The 24,476-nt window shown below is 40.8% G+C and overlaps 1 protein-coding gene across 1 annotated transcript in view; it reads right to left on the minus strand.

The window, feature by feature from the left end:
• GRK5 (G protein-coupled receptor kinase 5) overlaps positions 1-24,476 on the minus strand; it is a 227,799-nt gene that overhangs the window by 203,174 nt on the left and 149 nt on the right. The window lies entirely within an intron of this gene.

Here is a 24,476-nt window from a genome sequence, read left to right on the forward strand (position 1 = left end):
AAATGATTTTAACAAAACCACCAAGCTTAAATTCTCCAGTTTCATGCCCTTCATAACACCTGCAGAATTACAAAGTACCAACAACTTACAAAAACTTCTCACTCAGTGCACCTTGAAAGTGAATTACAAAAATTACTCTTCCAAATCCCCCATCAGTAACAGAATGGGTTTAGGTCCTTTCCCGCCCAGGAGTGAAAGTCAATGGGAGTTTTGCCATTGACTTTATTGGGGCCAGGATTTTACCCCAGATGAGCAGGGTCTGAGAGGATTGAAGAGGCATCAATCAAGTGCTCAGCCAGCACTCTGAATAGCAACAAATGGCTTTGTTGGACACCACATTGCACACTCATGCAAAGAAAAGCCTGTGGCTGGACAGGGAGAGGATGGCTCAGTGGGTACGGTGTTAGCTTGGGAGTTGAGCGCAATTCCCTACTCTGCCACAGATATTCTATATGACCCATACCAAATCACTTAGCCTCTCTGTGCCTCAGTTCCCCCATCTAAAAAAATGTAGAGAATAGCACTTCCCTACCTCACAGGGGTGTTGCGAGGATGAACAGATTACAGACTGTTAGGTGCTCAGATATTCTGGTGACAGTGACCAGATAAATACCTTAAGTAGGAAGAATTATGGATCATTCCCTCAATGAAATTTACAGATATAGGGCCTTTTCATAAAGCACTTACGCACAAGTAACTTTACATACGAGTTGTCCCTTTGAGGTTGATGGTGACATCCCATTCGCACCATTCTGAAGTCCATGGGACTACTCACGTAATAAAGTTAAGAGCTACAGGAACAGGGTCATATTCTCAGGTTAAAACCAAGCATCCTTTACTTACCTGTCCATACTTGATCTTCAGATTATTTTCCCCTGCAGGAAATGTCCTCATCACCAAATGCCTAAAGAAATGCAGGAAAATGCTCTGGGCTTTAAAGGCTCAATGGAATCATGAACTCAGGCTTTGGCTGGAAAGTATGAGAGGAAATAGTTTTGCACATACAGTACTTACTTTTAATCTGTACTTTTACCACCATATCAATCTAGATATACATCCTGTTGCTCATATGGGAATTTACACAATATTCTTCGGATTATTAAAAATATACTTTCGTCTTTAACTAGAGACATTTATTAGTTCCACATTTCACTAACATTAATTACTGCTGGGAGCCATACATTCATGACTCGTATGCACTAGAATCAGGCACTTGTGTAAACTTAAAATTCAGTCTGTCTTGATGTTGTTATACTCTGCTTGCAACTATCCTCTTCATTCAAAATAAAGAAAGTCGTACTACTACTTTCTCAGAGAATTTTTTTTAAGAAATCATTGCCATTTTGGTCAATCATACAGAAATCAACATATAAGGAGCTCCCCCTTCTAGTCTGATACAGCTGTTGCTTAAAAAGGAGAAAACCAAATGCTCTCAGAGCGGCTTGCATTAGTGATAAGGTTAAAAATACAAAGAAGATTAATGAATCATGAAACCATGAGATTACAAACCATGAAGAGAAAAAACAATGGAAGGAAAAGTTAACAGTGTCTCCTTAAATCTTCCTGGGGATGTGTATGGCTATGATATTTTGGAAGGATTTATTCCTTAATTTGGGAATTATTTTAGGGCTAGGTGATAGTGAGGAACTCATTATTAGGGCTTAAATTGGATATGATACAGACAGATGATGTCTGTCCAAAGACTTTTTATCTCTATTTGAAACACCTTTGTTACTTCTAGCATGACTGCTTCTCAGAAGAGCCAAACTGCACCTTTTGTTTACATGGATTAGAATGAGACCATCAAATTTATTGTCACTTATATCCTACAGCAGGATTCATAAGTCAAATCTCTAGAGGTTAAAGACTCTTCACTGGGCATAGTCAATGGAAGTCTTTCTATTGACTCCAATGAGCTTTGCTTCAGGCCCTAACATGCTGACTAACAGCTGGTATGAATAAATAGTAGTAGGGGTGAAAGTAAAGTTTCACTGATGGGATTCATTTCTGCTATGCAAGGTTTATCGTTCTTCCTGCCATATGTTTTGCTTTCCATAAAAGTGAACAATATTAGAAATTCCACTTCATACAGGAGGAATCTGACCCCAAAAAGTGCAAAGCTTAAGTCGACCATTGGCTAAAAGCCAGGGCAGTGTTTTGCTGTCTGGATCTAAAGCTGAATGAATTCATGCTCTCCGAGTCAAATCGTGAAGTGTTGCCCTTGCAGACATTTGCTTTAAATGAGCTATTTGTTGACATTTTTTCTTGTAATGCAGGGGGTGGAGATAATTCAACTAGTCTACCAAGTTACAATAACATATTCCTAACGCAGCACCCAAATCATGTTTCTGCTGCTTATTATAAAGACCTAAGACAATATTTTAAACATACATTTTTCAAAGTCCAAAGTATTTGACCCTATTTGGAGGGGAGGAAGGGTTGAACTGTTTGAAATACAATACTGCTCGTAATAAGATACGTAGTGTGAGCACCTACTTTGGAATTTATTCTGTCACTATGTAATACCTTGGGGAGCTGTGGGCCCCTATTTAGTGTACCTTGTATACCTAAAACTTATTTCTTTACTATTATCCAATAAAAATCCTTTCATTTCCATATAATTAAATTTCTTCTGTTTTCTTGGCCACCAAAGAGGCCCTGGGCAACCTCTATCCTATGGCAGATTCTATTCCACAGATAGTTACAGTAGCATGAGTTTATGCCAGTGGTGCACAAACTGGGAAGCATGCAAGAGAGTCTCGGGGTGGCACAAAGAAACTGGGATCCTGTAGGTCCCACAGGCCCCTCGGGATAATAACGGGAGCAGGATAAAAATAGAATGGGTATGGCAGGGGAGCACAGGAGCAGGATGAAAAGAAGAGTTCCCCCATGCCACAAACAACTTGAATGTCCCAGCCAGCAGCTCTCTGGCCACCCAGCAATGAAGGCAGCACTGCCGCCAGCAGCAGCACAGAAGTAAGGATTACTTCAGATTACAAGTAAGTGTGTGTGTGTGGGAGGGGAGGGGGATAAATTCCCTGAATGGTAAGGTGGGTGTGACTGGAAAAGTTTGCACACCACTGCTTTATGTTGTACTTTGCCATGCTTCTACTCTGTAGGTTTCCTCAGATCTCAATCTGATCATATACAAGGTTCTATGGTGGATACGCATCTCTGTACACCAACGTCATGTGTCCTTCAAGAAAAACAGACAATGAAACCTAAGGCGGAAGGTCTTCATGGTTACAGAGCTTTTGTCCAGAAGTTTGCTGAGGGATAGGACGAGCTCATCTTCAGAAAAAAGAGAGAGGAGGCCTGAGACAGCAACTGGATAGGTCTCATAGCCTTTTAGCATCTGCTGTAGAAGGCAGTGTGATTCGGTGGGTAGGGCTTTGGCCTGGGACTCAGGAAAACTGAGTTCTTGGTGGGGGCCTCTAGGCACTATTTGTAATACTGACATGAGCAGAAAACAGAAACCCCATCTACTTCCTAATATTGTTATTACGCCTCCACTGAAAAATGTATTGGACAAGACTCCATCAGCAGATGGGCCTATACACTATAGGATATTTACGGCTGGAAAATAAGATCAAATATTATTACATCAAGTTGCCAACATTTTGGTGGAAACCCCCAATGAGAAAGGATGCCTACTCTTCAAAATGATATTTTTCAAGTCTCAAGATCTGGTACAGTAACTTTGTCCCAAGGCAGTGGAACAAGGCAGGCAAACTATTGTAGCACCTATGCCAGCTGGTATCTTGGAAACAGTGAAGAAAGCCTAAGCAATTGATTAAACGTTTCAAACGTTTGGACATTGCTGTGTAGAATCATAGAACATTAGGGTTGGAAGAGACCTCAGGAGGTCATCTAGTCCAATCCCCTGCTCAAAGCAGGACCAATCCCAACTAAATCATCCCAGCCAGGGCTTTGTCAAGCCAGGTCTTAAGAACCTCTAAGGATGGAGATTCCACCACCTCCATAGGTAACCCATTCCAGTGCTTCCCCACCCTCCTAGGGAAATAGTGTTTCCTAATATCCAACCTAGACCTCCCCCATTGCAACTTGACACCACTGCTCCTTGTTCTGTGTAAACTAGTCCATTTCTTTATACAATTGATCAAATGGATTATTGCCTTTTAGACTAAAGAAAGAGACAGAATCTCCCAAACTTTAAACAAAAAAGTTTTTAAAAGTTGGAGAAAATTCAGAAAATCTTACTGATTTATTTTTAATTCTATAGGTATTTGCCTACTTCCCAAAGATGTTATGAGGTTTCAGCAATGTTTGCAAAGAATGTCATGCTCCTCCGATTAATAGTGCAAATATTTGAGTCTAATAACAGTAAAGTGCTTCATAAAGAGGGATATAGAATCATGAACTCCATTTTGGGAAAGGGTAGATGGTCAAGGTTAGGCAGTGAACCAATGGCGGACTAGGAACACACCCAAGTCTCCCGCCTCCCAGATTGGTGTTCCATCAGAAAATAATGCCTCCCTATTTGCAGACAAGCGAGTGCTATCTTTGCAGGTACAGTACCTGGCTCCGAGAAAAGTGGGGCACCAGGCTGTTAAAATGCATTGACTGACATCGTATTGTTGCCATGCCAAGAATGGAGGATTTGAATGATCACTCTGCTCTTTTCGGCTCTGATCCTGCCAAGCCCCTGCATTCTTGTGGAAGTCACTCCAGAATCGGGGCCTTTAAAAGCAGTTTGCCATAGCAGCACTTCCCTTTAGCATGTTAGAGGCCGAGTTCCTGCTGAAGAGAGAGACTTTCTTCTAAGTGGCAATGTGCATTATGGAAAACTATTCTGCAGTTTAGGGATTCCCGCCTTCACTCTCTGATTGCCTGCAGAAAGAAGAGCAACAGCAGCTTTACAGGAAGGCGCTGCTGGGGAGCACGGATCACTTACATGAATGAGGAGCAGTGGTCAAACGATCACTTATTCCAGAATATAAACGATGTCCGTGTGCTTTCTATGCTCGCCTCGTTGATAGGATTGGTATTGCCATTCTTTCCATGTCTGTAGTATGCTGGGATTTTAGCTTATTTGTCAAAGTGAAAGGAGTTGGCAGGCAGATACATTTCTCCGCAGTTCCCAACTTAAAAAGAAAGGCACCCGGGACCAGTGGGTTGAACGGAAAATGATGGTGATTTCACTCTATTCCATTAAATAAAATGTAATACCATTCAACTTGAATTGAGCCTTTGGCATTCACCCAAACATTGCAATGTCTTGCATTAGAAAGCAAAGAAGATGTGCTTCATGCATATGTACGAGACAGTGGAATAAAACAGGAGTTGTGGGGAAGTTAGCCACAAAGCTGTATGTAAGAATTGTCAATGAAAGCTTTTCTCTGCTACTGTGGAGAATAATTAAAAATGCCAAGATTTGAGGATACATGGCATGTGAGGAGAGCCTTCTAACTTCCTTCAAACCAGAAAATTAAGTGAACAGTCTGAGAGTTTAAGGCAGTGTAAAAATCAGGAAGACTTTTTTATGATTTACAAAAAATGGTTTACCCAGACTACAATACCCTAAATTAAATAGGACGGAGACCTCAGCTATCACCTCTTTTTATCATTAACTATTTAGTTATAACTTTAAGATGGTAGCTTAAAAGGAAGCCATGAATATTCTTATACACTTAAAGTATCATCACACACAAACATGTCAGCAACATTTGCTAAATACGCAGTTAATGTTCACTGTACAACACCTCATTAAGGACCAGATCAGCATTGCATAGCTCTAATTCTATTAGCATTGCCCTTGAGTTCAGCGGGATCATTCATCGAGAAAGGTGTGAATAAAGGTGTCAGAACCCAGTCCCAAATTGACAGCTGTGTTTACAGATTCTTTAGGGTGCTGCCTATTTTGAACCAGTGAATCACTGCGATAAACATGCCTTTATTTGTAAAAGGTATTTTTGGCAAAATATGAAGCCCTCATCAAAAACTGCTCTGCTTACGTGCCACACCTGAAGCTTTAAATCCAAATCACCTTTCAAATTACTCTGGCAAAAAAAGGGGCAGGCTGAAGTGTCTTCACTGGTGAAAACCACCGGTCTCTCATGCCTTGTTAAAGAAAAAACAACCAATGTCTGTCAGACTTTCCAAAACAAAATAATAATGAATTGCATGGAGCAAAATTTAACCCTGGGCAGTCTATAAGCACAAGGTACCACTACCTACATCCCACTTTATTTCTCCCCTGAACTTCGCACACAGTTAGTAAATGAAATTGCAGCCTCACAGAGAATTTGAGGGAGAAATGCGTACACCGGTACAGAAAGAGTCACCTTCGTTCTAAACTCCTAATCAGCCACTTGGTTAAAAAATACAATACTATCAAAATCTTTGTTACCGAATACTATAATTACATACAAATCCACTTGGCCTCATGTAATACGGAGAGTGAATAAGATTACATATTGCAAGTTTAATGAAAACAGACAATGTCATCATAAAAGACATTTTTCTTGTAAGCAGCAAAGCCCTTGGTATCATTTGCCAGAATTAGTGCCTGATCCTGCAAACACTTATGCAAACAAGTAACTTTACTCATATGGACAGGCAATAGGCCAGGTTGAGAGCCCTTTTCTCCGCTGATGAGTGGCTGCTCGCACAAGTCGTCCCACTGAATATTCACCACTGAGAGTAAGGGACTCACAGCAAGGCCCACTCAGACTTCATGTCAGTAAATTACTCAGGTGCCTAAGGCCTGGTCTACACTGTGGGGGAGAGGGGAGAATCTATCTAAGTTACACAACTTCAACTATGTTATTCAGGTAGCTGAAGTCGACGTACTTAGATCTACTTACTGCGGTTTCTTCACTGTGATAAGTTGATTGCTGACGCTCCCTCATTGACTCCGCCTGCACCTCTCGTTCCAGTGGAGTACCAGAGTTGACGGCACAGCACTCGGCGGTCAATTTACCACGTCTTCACTAGACATGATAAATGTAGACCCCTGCTGGATCGATCGCTCCGGAGGTAAGTGTAGACATGCCCTAAGTGTTTGTAGGATGGAGCCCTTAGCTTTCTGATTGTTACTGTACTAATATGGGATAATATGGACAATATAATATGCTTCCACACTCAACATTATTTAGAAAGTTATAGTATATTAGTATAGTATAGTGAGGTTTGAAAGGTCACCTGCACCATCACTACCACCAACCTGCCAAGATCAAGGCTGTCAGGTATATAGGCCTTGATCCTTGCAGCTACTTTGTGCAGGTGGAGTGCTATGCTTGAAGTCCACGGGGCTCTGTGGGGGTGAGCTTCAAGGTACCTATGGAAAATTGCAGGCCTCTTACCCTGGATCTCATTCACTTCAAGAAACACGTTACTTAACTTGTTTAGCTGAAATTAACCAAAATGCTTTTTTAAAAACCACAGCTATAATTTTTAAGGTGGTAGCATGGAGAGAAGATTAAAGTACAAAGATAGGAGGCCTTAAATAAATACTAAAACATGCTATTAATGCTTCCTAAATGATCCAAGGGACGTATTGGGACATAGATCCTTTCACCGATGGGTCATTAATTCAAATCAGGTCCAGGTCACTAAAAACCAAATGTTCTCACCACCTGATGGCTGTTTAGTAACCCATTTGAAAGGAGCTGAGTATCACTGTCCACTTTTAGTGGACCAGTCAGCATCTCAAAACTCACCATCAAAGTTAGGCTGGGTTACAATAGCCTCCCTTCCCTCCCCACCCCGTACTTTCTCTCTCTCTCCCTGCTGAGAGGTAGGGTCAGGCCAGTGGGGGTGTTTGGAAAATTATCAGGCTTAGCAAAGTGATGTTAAAGATGGAATAAGCAAAAGGCAAAGTAGTTAGGCCGTAACCAGGGCGGGGCGAGCGGTGCAGCTGCTCAGGGTGCAAAGTGGGCTGGGGGACAGAAAAATGACGTAAAAGATGGGAGGGGGTAGAGCCCTGCAGTGGGACTGGGATCCCGCTGGTCCCACCAGACCCACTGCCATAATAGTGGGAGCAGGATAAAAATTCAACCAACAATGTGGGAGCGGGTGGGAGTGGGAATTGTTGGGTCTCCCGGAGGGCACCCAAAAACTGAAGCACCCAAAAAATCACTCATCACTTTTGAAAGTTTAGCCGTAGCTTCAGAATAGAGCCTCCCTTGTAAGACAGTTCAGTTTACTGTCTAAATGCCATCACCCAACTGATAAATGATAAATTAGCTGCTTCTACTATTGTGTTCTTAGGGCCAGATTCTGATCCTCTTACTCATGCCAAGTAGTACTTTAGTAGCCCATGAGTAATCCCATTGGCACAGGACCATTTGAGACATAAACTGCCATGCAGTAGGAACAAAGTTTTAGAACCTGATCTTTAAATACTAACAAATTATTCTATGGTCACATCTTGCCAGTGATTTTTAGACAAACTGATTTCAATGGGGATTACTCCTGAGAGTACAACATGACCCATTAAAACTTGTGCAGCACAGATTGCGTGACTGTTCTAATCTTGCAGTAATTAAAATATCTGGAATAATATAGATGTATTTCCCCACGTTAGCGTTAAGGCAAATGTACACATTATAGCAACCCAAAAATAAAAGAGAGGGGGAAAACCCATTAAACACATCAAAGAACATTTCACTACCTCACAGCACTTCCATGGCTGGATATGGCGACGAAATACTCTACAGCAAGAAGTCTGTATTAACCAAAATAAAAAATGAACCTGAAACTTGCTGGAGGTCACGTAACTGACCATCTGACTGAGGGTTTTATTACTGTGTTTTGTAAATCAGACCCACGTGGTTGTAGACAGGCATACATATGCTACAGAGCGCAGTTTCTTGAAGGCAACATTTCTCATGGGGACTGGCAGGTGTTCTGTTCATCAAGGCTGTTATTACCCCAAACTGGGCTGTGGCATGTGTCACAAAGCCCTTTCTGGATAGCACTGGACACTGGCCCCACAAATTAGCATAGATGGGCTTTAGGTGGTCTGATTGGCAGGCTTGAATTATGTCTCTTTATGGAGTGTCCAGCTGGAGAGATGCTGTGATGATGAGGTCTGTCAACAGGGAGTCCCACTACCTTCCGTTGCTGGCAGATGGCAATCTACCCACCCAACCCTTTTGAGGGTTTTTTTCAGGCTGGAATTCTTTGGTTCTGGTGCAAGAGAGTTGGTTAGGGTGGTGGTTCTGCATGGCTTGGAGCTAGTCAATTTGGTAGTCATTCCATTGTACCATATCTGGGATAAGGAAGGAATTCTTCTTAGGTGGCAATGATCCCATCATGAATTCTTCTTAGGGCAGATTTGCCAAGCCTTGTCCTTGATGTGGTACACAAATAAAGGCCAAATTCTACATTTGTAGGCTCCCACTGACAGCAGTGGAAATCCTGAATGCACAGCCCAGGGCAGAATTTGGCTCTAAAAGCCTAATACTTCTCACCCTCCCATAAATAGTGCCAAAAAACCTGAATATTTTTAACATATGAGTGGCTAAGAGCAGCCAAGTCTATGCCACACTATTGCTCTGAAGAGAGGGAAGCTACCATTTGCATACTTTGTGGAAGACAAGAACTAATGACAACACTTTGCACTTGAGTGCTCCCAATAGGAGGATCTTTAAGTGGTTTACATGTATTAATTAATTCAAACTCACCAACACCCTTATGAGGAATAGCCCATTATTCCCATTTTATAGATGAGGAAGCTGAATCCCAAATTGTTAAATGACTTGTCTGTGGCACATCTGGGAAGAGGGTCCAGGTCTCATGACTCTCAGTTCTGTGCTTTACCATTCTCTCTTGTCAGACCAGAAGTCAAGGGATATATATACCAGTTTAATATTCCTAGGCACAAAGATCATAAAAACAGTCCTAACCTCCAGTAATCCACATACTTCTTTCTACATACTAGCTTTTCAGAAGCACATTCCAGGAGCAAACTATAGTTTAGACTCTTGGTGAAATAAAGTAGATGAGCCTCCCCAGACATGTACTCCACAGAGAATCATTTGTCCACCTGTGCTTATAGCTCAGCACCTTCAGAAAACAGACTCTTCTCTCAGAGATACGATGGGGAAAGAGGGGTTTGTGCTTACAAGTCAGTTATGGGACTACACCACTGTGCTTGCAAGTTATTCCATCTGTAACGGATAAAATATTGGAGAGCGTTCTTCCATGAATAATACAAAGGCTTAACGTTCAGCATTAGTTGAACCTTTAGTTTACTTCACTGAGCTAACACAATTGAAACTGCCTCTGAAAAACTTGCAGGGCAGAGGACTGCCCATCTTCTCCTAAAGGTATGGAATCCTTTGCAGGGACTGCAATGCTGTTTCCTAGGAACTGATTGGCCAACTGCCATTGCAAAATGAAACTGACTAGACTAGAGTGTTCCTGAGCTTCCCTTTGCTCTCCTGCCTTTGATGTAACACACTAGTTGGTAACCTGTGCAGTCTGTTCATATGCTGAAATGATGCTACACAAACCTGATCACTGTTTGAGCTCTAAAATATTTAGTGAATGAAGGGACTCCAATAGATTCTTTACGGGCTTTTTAAAGTATGTTCTCATAGTTTTACACAACTAGTTTGGATAGGATGGAGCACTGTCATAATGGCTGCAAATTCACCGGACAACAACAAACAAAAGGGCAATAAAGAGGGAAAAAAATGCACGAAGCCAAAAGGTGTGCCCCTAGGGACTGAAATTTGCCACAATCTTATTTAAAATAAAAGTAAACCGCATTTTAATGAAATCAGTGAATGCTGCTGAATTGGGAGGTGTTGCAAACACCGGTGAGGGCAGAGAAATAATAGGTTAGACACGTGGAGAAAAAAAATAACTAAAAGAGATTCAGTGCAGACTAATACAGCTGGGGAAAAACAATCCAATGGGACGAAGATTCTGGGAAAACAGGAATGGCCCAGGAGGACTGGGGATAGTTAAACAGGGACAAAATAGATCTTGTACTTTGGGGCTTCATACACAGAAAAAAATCAGGTCACAGGCCAGGGATGTGCCAGTCCCCCTGTACAGTCCTGCAAGATCATGCAGGAACCTCAATATATCAGAAAAATTCTAGGCTTGATTCACCCCGGTGCTGCAAAGAGGAGCATCTTGCATCTGGAGCACAACATTCAGCCCCAAGGCAGGTGGCAGGGCCTTCTTCACAGGGCTCCACTGGGGAGTGGCACAGGTGTGCGTAGAGCTCCATAGTAAGCCTACTGATGGAGGCCACCCAGAAGATATGCTGGTTCATCTCATCAGCCCTGGTGCCACGCCTTCCCTAGGGATGGCCCACCCACTGTCAACTGCATTGGCTCCATTGTGGATTCTAGGCCACCTGGAGGATCAGAATCACTGACTGTTTGCACTGCTGAACCCAGCCCTGGACAGAGTTCCTGCTGCTGGGAATGAACTGGGTCCACTGACTAACTGAAAGGAATTCAAGGAAGAACATAAAAAAATGACTGGAGGGACAAGCTGAGCAGGAGAAAGAACTAAAGCTGTTAAAGTTGGTTAGATAATAGCTAAAGGTAAATACAATGACAAGTATCTGGAGGGTGTGAACACCAAGGAGCAAGAGGAACCGGTTAGGATGGTCATTAGGAGTAAAGAGAATGAGTAAAGGAAAATTTAAGCAAAATAGTCAAGGAAAAATTAGATCTCTCAGACTGCGAAAGAGTCTCCCATAGGAGGCAGCAAAATCCCCATCTCCTGAATTTTTTAAATCAACACTGGATAAAGCGCTGGAGAATATACAGTAGAATGTATTCCTATGCTGGGAGGGGAAGGGATGACGACATAACATGTCTTTGCCATATCTAGTTGCTAATGGCCACATTCACTCCCAGCCACATCTGTGTAACCCCGTTGACTTCAGTGGAATAACACCAGTGCAAACGAGAACAGACATTTACTCATGCACTTAATTTTAAACATGTCAGTAGTCCCAATGAAGTCAGTGAGACTACACACATGCTTAAAATTCAGCACGTTCATAAGCATTTCTAGGATTAGGGTATAAAATTATAAGGAAACCCCACTCACAGCTCTGTCACAAAAGATAAATTAATTATGAATAAATAAATTGTGCTTATCCTAGAGCTCATAGACATATCCCTCCTTTATTATTATTATTAATTATTATTATTAGCATTATTGTACTCTTAGTACTTATGTATATCTGTATCCTTTCAGGCTAGCACTTCTTTTTTGAATAAGTGTTCTTGCCAGTTTCTTTAAATGTATATGAAAAGACATTACATGAAATAGAAGCAGCTAGGTTACTACTACACGAATTCTGCAGCCCTTCCCAGGCTCATCCATCTTTCCCACCATTCTTGTTAAGTTTTGTCCTTTCAGTTTAACTAGTATCCTTGCAGAATTTCCAAGAAATGCTCTACTATGCTTGTGGGATTTTCTTCTTAAGAATATTGACTTAAATTCTTGCTCCCTGTCTAATCTTTCCAACAAAGCAATGTGCATTTTTAAATCCTTCAAGCAAAATAATTACAAAAATAATCCAGCACAGTGTAATCAAACTGCAGGGTTCTTTATTTTCCTAGACTTTTAATTTAATTTCGTATCCTGTGGTCTCCTAAAAAAATATTAGGATATCATCTCTTTATTGTTTCGATTACATGGCTATATGAAATGAAGAGTGGCTGGTTTTCTTCCCGTTCACTGTTACACCATTATACAACATTGCTTAATTTTAAATGACTCTCACAGGGGTAGGTCTCACTTTGACGAGCAGGAATTTTATCCTTAACTCCCATTGGCAGTAGTGGGAGCTATGCATGCAAAGTCTCCTGCCCAGCAATGATAAAAGAGGCTCCTTAGACTTTTATGGAGGAAAACAACTTCAAAGGGTGTGGTTTTGATTTTTTTAAAATGCATTCGTGGGATTAGATGTTATCTGACTTGGGCTTCCAAGAATTCCCATTCACTTCAGTGGGACTACACGTGCTTAAAGTTGGACACGTGGTTAAGAACTTTGCTTTACACCAGTGGAAATCAGGAGTAACTCCAATGAAGTTAAGGGAGTTACACTAGTGTACAAAGAGTGTGAGAAGTCAATTGGCTCCACATTCAGCTGGATAATGTTAACCCAGATTGACAAACTAAATGCTGACTCTGCAGTACATCCTAAAGAACCAATTCAAGCCCCATTCTGGCTCCAGGATCTGCATGCTCCTATACTAGCAAGTCCAGTGCAGGCCTGGAGCCTCGAGCCTTCCATTAAAAACATCCTGCCCTCAGCACCTAGATATTCTTTGTTGGTTAGTGTGAACAGGAGCTCATTGGTGGATCTCAGCTATCACAGTAATGCATGGAGATAGATGAGCTCTTAAACAGCTACGCCTCAACTCTTACAGGGCTTAAGATCACCACCAACACTTCATATTGCAGTCAGGAGCAAATAGACTAGAGCAGTCTTTGGAGCAGTGATATAGCAATGCTTGCCCTAGGGAGCATGTTAAGTAGAAGAGCCATTATATTCTTCACTAGCTGTAGCTTCGGAGTGGCCTTCAACACGTATGAGCGCAGGGAGATAATGCCTGGAGGTGACACAAGCCTGGATCTGGATCAGACAAAGACTTCTGTTCATTTTCTCTATTCCGAGTTATCAGAGTAACTGATCTCTCTCCCACAAACACATACACTGTAGTTAGGTTGGGGTACCAGCAGAATGATAAAACACAAATTAAAATGGGAAATAAGGTGCAAATTTTTAACAGTGAGGCTAATTTACCATTGGAACAACATACCAAGGGCTGTGATAGATTCTCCATCACTGGCAATTTTTAAATCAAGGTTGGATGTTTTTCTAAAAGATATGCTCTAGTTCAGAAGGAATTAATTCAGGGACATCCCATAGCCTCTGTTATGCAAGAGATTAGACTAAATGATCACAGTGGTCTCTTCTGGCTTTACAATCTATGAACAATGAGTAGCGCCCTACCAAATTCATGGCCATGAAAAAACACGTCACAGACTGTGAAATCTGCTCTCACCCCGTGAAATCTGTACAGTATAGGGTAAAAGCACAAAAGACCAAATTTCATGGGGGGAAACCAGGATTTCAAATTGGGGGTCCTGACCCAAAAGGGAGCTGCGGGGGAGGGGTCGCAGGGTTGTTGGGGGGGTGGGGGTCACAGTATTGCCACCCTTACTTCTGCACTGCCTTCAGAGCTGGGTGGCCGGAGAGTGACGGCTGCTGACCGAGGGCCCAGCTCTGCAGGCAGCAGCGCAGAAGGAATGGTGGCAGTACCGTACCAGGCCATCCTCACTTCTGCGCTGCTGCTGGCAGCCTTCAGAGCTGGGATCCCGGCAGGCAGCCGCCGCTTTCCAGCTATCCAGCTCTGAAGGCAGCGCAGCTGCCAGCAGCAAGACAGAAGTCAGGGTAGCAGTACTGCATTCCCCCCCCCCGCCCCCAATAACCTTGTGACCCTCCCCAACTCCCTTTTGCGTCAGGACCCCTACAATTACAATACTGTTGAATTTCTGATTTAAATAGCTGACATCATAAAATCCTATGACTGTGAAATTGACCAAAACGGACTGTGTATTTGGTAGGGCCCTCACAATGAGTGTGTGCCTATGGTCTCAGACGGATACATACTCGGGGCAGCTCCTGCTGCCATGGATACACTATTTTTAATGTGCTAGTTAGATCAAGAGCTAGTGTGAGTATGTCTGTCTGCTCAGTCACACCCCCAAACTCAAGGTGCTGACATACCCTCAGAAATCTTTACCCAAATTCTTTATTCCAATACAGAAAAGCAAAATCCTACCACAAACCCATAAATGTTGTCGGTTTCCTGTAAATTCCTTTTTGACTGATTGTTGTTTTTTTTTAAGTGAAGATAATTGACTACCTTTTCCGAACAGGACCATGTGAAGACACCAGTATAGGCATTCTCCCCATAAGTAAAAGATTGATTATTTTCCACTGGAGGAAGATAATCCCATTGGGTTAATGGAGCAGATAAAAGTAACTATTCAAGCCACTGTAGTTAATGTTTGCTCCAGAAATTCCCATATACACCAGGAGTTAATAGCTTCCAATATATTATCAGGTTAATAACCCAACAGACTAGCACAATGTTAAATAATTTTTACCAGGAAGGCAAACCAAACAAGAGGAGTGGCTATTAGGCCATAGTATGCTGATTATAAAGGCCAATTCCTAAGTCATATCATATGTCAACAGATCAAGAAGGACACAGTCCTAATCTCTTAAAAAAAAAAAAAAGCCCAAATCCTCCTCTCCTGGGCAGAACAGAACCTGAAATGCCAGAGGACTCCACATATCAAGAGCAAACTATACACCAAAATATACTGACTCAGTCAACAACAGATACATCCACAGGGGGCCAAGGGGAGTGGAGTGTAAGGCCAAGCAGCATCAGTGTAGGTCTGATTTGCACGAGATGTCAGGCAGGCCTCTGCACACCCTCAGCAGACAAGTGGAAAACAAACTGAAAGTAGCTTAAAGCAAAGTTTGCCTCCTTCCACCTTCCCTGCCCCAAGAACAAGAACAGAATAACCAAGAATGAAGACCCCTATGAATACTGTATCAATCTCATTTTATGTAATGGTTTTTGCTGTTACCCACTGGCTCTTTAGCATAAGTTCGCATAATCTTTCTGTGAAGGCCAGAAAACTCATATTTTAATGGTTTTCCTGATTCATCTAAATTGGATCATCATGAAAATAGCCTAAACTCTTGAGACAAATTTTTCAAGAAGAAATGGTTACATGCTTTAAAGGGAATACTCTGTTTTTTAATCCTCTATTTAAAAGTAAACTGTCGCATTCATACTAATTTACTGTATTTGAGGCAACAATTTCTATAGTGACTCCAAATTCCAAGAATGGAATTTATTTATTTCTTGGTCTCCACTGGAGAAATCTTCCCCTTAACTCAAAAGAGTTGACCTATCTTGGTTTTATCGTGTGTTGATTTCCTGTATCTTTATGGAAACAACTGAGATCTTCCTTACAACAGGTTTATTTTTTGAAAAAAATATCACCTCTTATGGGCTGCAGGACATGAAATCAGATGCTGCACTCAGCTGTCATGGTTTATGAACCTTGCTAAAGTCAAATTACAATAATCATATGCATGTTAATATTCCATTAGGAGATGAGTGACACGAGTCATTGCCACCAGATAAGGTCTGTCACTACAGTGAATCTCTTTCTTTCTAAATAGGCCCTGTCCACTTCTATTACCCTTTTTAAAATTCTTGTCCTACAGCTGAGTTCTCAGATACTGAACGTTTGTCTTGTATAAGATGTATTGCTAATCTATTGGCAATAAGGACATGCTCAGATCTGTATTGGTATCTTCCAGAAAGGGAAGTTAAAAGTATGGCAATTTGAGGACTGGCTCATTTCACATCTTTGTTTTTTATATGGTGACAGGGTGCACCCATAACAAAAACATTATGATAGCCGTAAAAATAGAGCATCCTATTTGGTTAGAGCCATCAAAGAACCTGCTTGGGTGGCATAAGTATATGTTTCTTTTAGTATTGCCGTCATCCCTAAAAAGGAAAAAAAAAATCATATTTGTGTTGTGTTTTTAATGGGTTGTGCGTTTTTTGTTTTGTTTTTTGCTTTGATTGGGTTTTTGTGTAACCATTCTTTTGAAACGCAATATCTGAGAAAATTAATAGTTTCTCTTCCAAACTGGCCCTTCTTTAAAGCTAATTACCATGATGACCAATTCAGTTATTTCTAAAACTTTTTAACAAGTTTGTAAAGAACCTAGCAATATATTTTAGGATTATGTTGTCTAAAGAAAACTTCTGTGCACAAATGCAGTACCTTAAACCAGGCAGGACAATGTCTTTCAGGCTTTGAAATAGTTGAAGCTTGACAAAGAGTCTACACAATAATCACTTGGGGGGGGGTATTTAACCAAATTGTTAGTACTATACGTAAGATTTACTTTTATCATGGGTATAGGACAAAGCACTCTTTGAAAGATAGTAGATTCCAAACTAGAATATGCCCTCTAGCAGATCCATTATTATTTTTAAACATGCAGTGAGTGGTATGGAACCATGACTGCCTGGATCAGTTTTACAGCTTGTATTTCATATGTAGTTTATTGTTTTTAATTCACTCTCCCTAATATTCTGTAACCACCACCTTTTTTACAATAATAAAAAAACCCTCTTAAAGAATACTGTTACAGCCTCACTTTGGCAGCAGGGTTGTTTGTCTATTCAGTGTTGCCAACTTGCGTTTTCATTGTAAGTCTTGCAATATTCTGTGTTTTTTGAAAAGCCTCAATTCATGGAATTGTGCAATTATGTAAGAATCTCAGCACTCACTCTCTTTCCTTACAAGTTCCTAGCTCTCATGGTTGAGAGCTTCCTGAAAACATGAACCCCCAAAGGCTCAGTACCCAAAGGCAAATAAAATAACCCTAAATTTATTGCTTTTTTTAAAAAAATCTCATTTTTAATTTAATCTCATAGTTTTTGGGGGTGGTGAGGTGAGGGGTGACTCAAGATTGTTAAGTACTGGAGGCTGGTAATACTAATGTATCCAAATATCTTTTAAAAGTTCCTATCCTAAGCCCTGAAAAGGAGGACAAAAGTGAAATGATTTGCCCATTGCCTGCTCTCCGTCACACAAAGTGTGTGACCTTTTAAACAGTTGAGACAAAGGCACTATCCAGATAATCATATTTAACAAAAAAGTCTTAGCAGTGTTATTTATGGCACCTAAGAGTTATATAACTGGTAGAGCTAGTACAATCTAATTTACTGTTCACACTTTATACCAATTGTCTCAGGGGACTGAAATGAACAGAGAAAACAAAATTAAACTGATCTTGGTCAATTTCACATTCTAGTTCATTCACTAGCACAAAGTAGTTTTCACCTTCGGACAGGATATGAGGATGCTTTTATTTTTTTAAGAAAAAGTTTTCAGGGATATTTAAGAAGAAATGTGAAAATATTTATATTAGGTTTTGTGTATTTTTATCTTCCAAAAATCCATGAATTTTGAGCCTCAAACACTGAATGTACATATATCTTCTGATTTCTCCTTGCCATTATATATATATATATACACACACACCTATGTTTAATATGAGCTTGCATTATAACCCTCTGTTTTGCATTTACAGGTCGGATATCTTCTTGATTGAGGTTTACTTAGACGGTGTCAAGTTGTTTTCATTTTGGTAAGGACTGTAGCATAGGATAGCACTGCAGCACTTGCACTGTGGAAAGAAATCTCTCTCTCCCCACCATGTTCCCTTTTTGCAAGAGAATTAGGCATCACATTCCATACTCCTATTTCCTGATTTCTTGTGACTCTTGTTATTCAACCACAGTGAACGTCCTAGTGGTTCATGCAGTGTAGTTGTAGCCATGTTGGCCCCATATTACCTCACCCACCTTGTCTTCCTAATGTTTTGGCATGCTACGTACAGTGTATTTAGTGTGGCCTATTCTGGGCCCAATCTGCTCACAGTAGGACTTTTGCCTGAACAGGGAAAGCCGGATTAGGCTCTTTAGGGCAAACTTTGCTCACCTCCAAGCAAAGCAAACTATGATTTTTCTACTTCAAGGCTTTATCATAATAATGGAATTTGCCAGAGGAAAAGTTGCTTTTGTGCACACGTTGGTTGAATGAGTGTTTAAACAAGTCAGTACATCAGCTACTCTTTCTGAGATCACGGAAATGGCTGCATTATAGCAAAACTGAAAGTAATATTCATTTCATTTACTTTAATGGACAAATACATAAGGGTATTCCCGTCCCCATTATCTTTCATGATAAGTACTTAACCTGGGAGGGAGAGACAAGTATGGGAGGGGAGGGATAGCTCAGTGGTTTGAGCATTGGCCTGCTAAACCCAGGGTTGTGAGCTCAATCCTTGAGGGGGCCATTTGGGGCAAAAATTGGGGATCGGTCCTGCTTTGAGCAGGGGGTTGGACTAGATGACCTCCTGAGGTCCCTTCCAGCCCTGATATTCTAGGATTAAAAAAGGAGAGATCTGTCCCTTAGTGGTACTCACCCTCTAGTCTCTTTCCTTGCAGCTTTACAGTCATTGTTTTTTTACCTATATCTTGTGTTTTTGAAACATCAAGGCCTCTGTGTTGTGCTTTTATCTTAAGTGTCTGGGCAAGTGTGTATTACATATTCTGGTTTTCCAAAATCATGACTTGACTGGATGACTACACTTGTTATTATTTAGCTATCTAGTTTATCTTCACGTGCTCCTTACCCTTGGTGCTTGTTCTTTTTCAAATTAATAGAAGATGGTCCAATGTATCTTTTTTTGTTCCTATCAATTACTTTTTCTGTTTAGTTAAACCTGATATAATTTCTACTGAAACCTCCTCAAGCTTGGTAGTTTGTGTAACACAATGGTATATTGAGAAAAGAAATATGAAACTGAGGAAACATCACTTAAAAAAGAGAGAGAGAGAGAGAGAGAGAGAGAGAGAAACCTTCACACTCAAAAACACCATTAAAAAACCCCCACAGATTTCTGAGTACAGCTGATAACTCAATTAATAATTTACATGATTAATATTGCCTATAAAATCATGAACATCCTGCAAATAGGTCAAATTTTTCTTCAGTTTATTCATTACTTGCAATTGTTCAATTAAGGTTTTTTCTGTGCAAATTGTTTATTCCATGACATGCAATTTGAGCTGCATTGTTCATTTATGACTGGTCACATAAGTCACAGTGCATTGGTTTTGTTCATAGTTTGGATGAGTGCAATTCTTTATTATAATCATCAGGTTTCTGGCATGACTGTTTTATACAAACAATTTAAAGTTTGCTTTCCAGGTCAATTTCAGCTTAAAAATCCACTTTCCACTCATGGTTGTGCCCTATAACAATCACAAAATGAGCTTGCATAAAGGGAGCACAAGCAAAGCCAAAGTAAATGTTCTAAAAACCAATATTTGCTGGAAAATATTTATCTAGCTCTACTTCCAAGTCTTTGACATAGTTCTCCTTACTGGATTTAATGTTGCAGGCTTGTTGAAACCTTGGTTTAAAACCATTTTGAACCCTTGCCCGAGTACTCTGGGCCTCACTCTCCCATTGAAATAGAAGGCAAAACTTCCATTGACTCCAGTGGGAGCAGAATAGGCCCCTTTTGCTACAATGTTTTGCTTGTCAGAAAACGTCAAGCCATAGCCATTGACTGAACCTCACTATTTAGTTTAATTACTTTCTTCATTTCCATCTCTTTGAGCGACTGCTGCGCTGGTGGAGCTCCTGTAATTTTCAGAACATCCCTATTGTTTCAGGGCAGTGTTGTTGCAGCCACATTGGTCCCTTGAAAGCTCGTCTCTCCCTCTCTCTCTCTCTCTCTCTCTCTCATCAACAGAAGTTAGTCCAATAAAAGATATTACCTCACCCCCAGCATCTCCCCCTATTGTTTCAGCTAATATAAACCTTCACTCTTGGTAAAACAGCAATCAGTAAAGGCCCGAGCCCTGCCAATACTTATGCATGTGCTTAACTGAACTGGAAGTACAATTAAGAACACACAGAAAAGAGTTTTCAAGAAAAGGGCCAAAGTTTTTGCAAATTCAGTTTCAGATGCAGTTACTTTTGACTTAAAAAAAAGTTACTTAAGTCTTGGTATTCAGTACAAGCGGGTGTCTCAATCATCTACAATTGCTTCAGAGAACACAGATTTTTTTAGGACTATTTTACTTGTTGCAGTTTGTAATAACATCTTGAAAACCACAAGACAATCTGTTACGTATCTTTTCCTTTAGTATTGTGGGGTCATCCAGGTGTACTAGGCTCTTATTTTTAAAACCCCCTAATGCTATGAAGCATTTTTTTTTTAAAGCAAAAACCACACACACACACACACACACCTCCAACAAATTTCACAAACTTTTCAGCCATGGAACAAAAGACATAAGATAAATTTGGGGGCTACAAACCTAGATGTTTTACTGTACCTTTAACTTTCAATTCCAGCTAATGAATTTGTTATACAAATTCTTTCAATATTACTGGAACTTCCTTGACGATCAGGGTAGCAAAAGACCATTCAGTATATAGCCATATTTAAAATTCTTGCAATACATTGATTTTAAAGTGGCCAATTTTAGTTGGATGTATTCCTGGAGATTTCATCACATAACAATCTTTAATTAAAGATTAATCTTTAATTCCTGGAGACTCCAGGCCATTCCTGGAGGGTTGGCAACCCTAGCTGATTCTCTGCAAATGACAACTATATTTCTTAAGAACATTAATACTGGTGTTTTAAAGTATTACTAGATATCTTAAATCTGAAATAGACATACTGGTGATGCCAAATCATATTCTAAGTGTACTGCAAAAAAAAAAAAAAAAAAAAAAAAAAAAAAGGACCCACAGCCAGTGAGTCTCAAAGCCTGGGTCAGGTGACTTGGGCTCATGCTGCAGGGCTAAAAATGGCAGCATAGACGTTCAACTCTGAAACCCAGTGAGGGGAGATGGGACTCAGACCAGGTTCCAGCCCGAGCATCTACACTGCTATTTTTAGTCCTGTAGCATGAGCCCTGTGAGTCTGAGTCAATTGACCTGGGCTCAGAGACTCACTTCTGTGGGTCCTTTATTTTTATTGATTGTCATGTAGACATACCCTCAGCCATTTGATAAAAACCCAGCAGAAAATAAGAATGCTCTAGTTTGAAGTCAGAAAAGAATAATCCACTGATCTATAGCTAGTATTCTTTGAGAGAGAGAGCACGCATGCGCGAGCAAGCACATCTTTAATTCTGAGGATTTCATGGCTTTACTCTGTAGGTAAATCTCAAAATACCCCGTGAGTTATATAAATGTTGTTATGCAGTTCTGACTGTTTTGTCTCAGGCATTCATGCGCTAGTATAATGCTGAGTGGAGTAGTTGAAATTCTCTCTCTTTTTTTTTTAATAACACTAGTATTCCTTTATTTGTACTCCTGTAAGAAAATAGGAATTGCCAGACTGGATCAGACTTGAGGTCCAATTCTGGGCCAGTGTCCTGTCTCTGGCAGTGGCCGGTACCAGTTGCTTCAGAGGAAAGTGCATGAAACTCTGCCGTTTATATCACATCTAGAACAGTTTTGCTCTAGTAACTGTTTTCAGTATATTGAAGTTTAAGAAATGTTGGATTCACATATTATTTTAACCAATCAAAAAATCAGGGCTGCAATGCTTGCATGAAATAATTCCATCTGGGGGCTTAAGAGAAATTTTAACATCTAGAAGCAAAGAGTTCCTCCACGTGGACTTGTTTCCTTGTAAATCACACCAATCCTGCTCTCATACACCATGAAATTTGCTCTGTTGTATACCTCTGTACATAATAAATCTCTGTTGAAATGGTTTCTGTGGAGAGGGGATCCCCAAGGTAAAATTGCTGCCTGGTTTAGGTCCCAAAGTTTGGGGGCAAACTGGACAAAAGGAGAAGGAATGAAATAAGAAGCTTAAAACATTAATTCCTGAGCTGTTTGTCACTGAGATCTCCAGATAGGTGCTGGTGGAATGCTGACAGAATGAACAAATAAATATCTTGTATGATCATCTCAGAAATCCCTTTCTGAGGCTTCTCAGGAAAATCTAATTCCTTCGCCCAGTAAATAAAGGTTAATCACCCCCACCTAAGAATAAATTAGATTAGTACAGACTAAAGCTTCACAAATTCAACTTTATAAATAATATAGGGTCTGTTCCTCCAAGGAAAGAAAGAGGAATATCAGAAGGAGATAGGAGCCTATGTCAGAACTGGCTCCATACTATAGATTTTGCAGTAATCTGATATAGTCACACAAAGAGGAATTAACTTTCTATCCCTCTAGAGCCATGGCACTCGGAATGGCCTGCTGCCTATACACATGTAGTGATCTCAAAAGTAATAATTTTGACTGCCAAGAGATTTGTTTCCCCAAGCCATGTAACGTATAATAATTTTCCAACCACCAGGTGGCTCCTCACAGATGTTCTCGCTAGTGGTTCTCCCCCCTCCCCTTGAGCTCTTAGCCATCAGTGGAATACAATCTCTTGCACACAGGTGTTCACACTGTCCTTACCACACAGAAGAACTCGAATACCATCAGGATTAGCCAGTGGAAGGAAGCTACCTCTAGAACACTGGAGACCCATAAAAGTGATGTTTTCAAATTCAAAGGATCAGATGTGTTATTCCGGGAGGGACACCACATAAACAGTGAAGACTGTTATTGTTGATGGAAACTTCCATCGCCCCAAGGAAGAAAAAAAAAGGGGGGGGGGCATTTGAAATAAGTGTCAGATGGTTTTCTAGTGAATGGAAGCTTCCAAGGAGCGATTTAATTTCCACAAGTTTAACAGCCAAAGGATACCCTGCTGCATTATCTAATGAAAATCCAGCTGAGATCCGTGCGTGCCATATACACACAGGGCTCAGACTGAGAACGGGAAAGATGTGCGAGATACCGAAGATATGGGAGTCATTATCTTTTTGGCAAGGGGTTCTTCATTCATCAAACGCAGTGAATGGAAATATTAAATACTGCAAGTCAGGTTAATGAGCTGTTCCGTTATGATCCTCTCAAGATGTGAAAGCTTCGCAAAGGGTACCCTCTGAGCCAGGCTCAGTAGAAACCTAATCATTCAGACCAGAAAACCACTTCCCCCTCTGAAAATACGCTGTACACACCAGGGGTATTTTAGAGTCATCTTCGGCAATGCAGCTAGCTCTGTAGCTCGCCCGGATATTTTTAACGTATATGTTGCATTTTTAAAAGGATAAGCATCGATCTTTTTAGCGAGGATTTTCTTTTAGCCTCTCTCGAGCCCCTTCCCTTCAAGCATCAACCACCTCTCACAAATCGAACCAGATCTGCCTTTCAAAACAGAACGTTTAATAGCAGTTGCATACAATCATCGGTTGGTAACACAGCAAGCAAAGAAACAGCCGCCACTTCAGCTATTCACACACAAAATCCCCCCCGAAACCCGTGCATTATTTTGCAGATCGAGGTCCCTTTTCATATGCACCGTAGAAGCTAATTGCATGTCACCTCGCTGCGTTTGCATTTACTCGATTTTCCATATAAAACTGGATTAGGATAAAAAAATATTCTTAAAAATGGACAGTTGCCGGCTACAGTATAACACCTGATAATGCCGACGGAGGCAATGGCTGTACTCTGCCAGTCGCACCATACAGAATAAAAGGCTATTTGCATATTTGCTAACCCTTTTGAATGAACGTATCTGCAGCTGACCTTTAACAATAGCACAATCTGTGGGATCAGACTGGAGAGAAGCGGTGACTATTTTACCCTTATAATCTCTGCGATCTCAAAAATATCTTCCCGCGGAACCTCCTCACAGCTGGAGACCAACATTCTTTTGTTTCAAATGAGCCTTTTAAAGGCAGGTTCAGCCCACATGCAACCTCGAGAGGGATCAGAATCAGCACGGGGTCTACAAAGCCGCCGTA

The sequence above is a fragment of the Eretmochelys imbricata genome, chromosome 7 (assembly GCF_965152235.1).
Source record: "Eretmochelys imbricata isolate rEreImb1 chromosome 7, rEreImb1.hap1, whole genome shotgun sequence".
In the NCBI taxonomy this organism is placed as follows: Eukaryota; Metazoa; Chordata; order Testudines; family Cheloniidae; genus Eretmochelys; species Eretmochelys imbricata.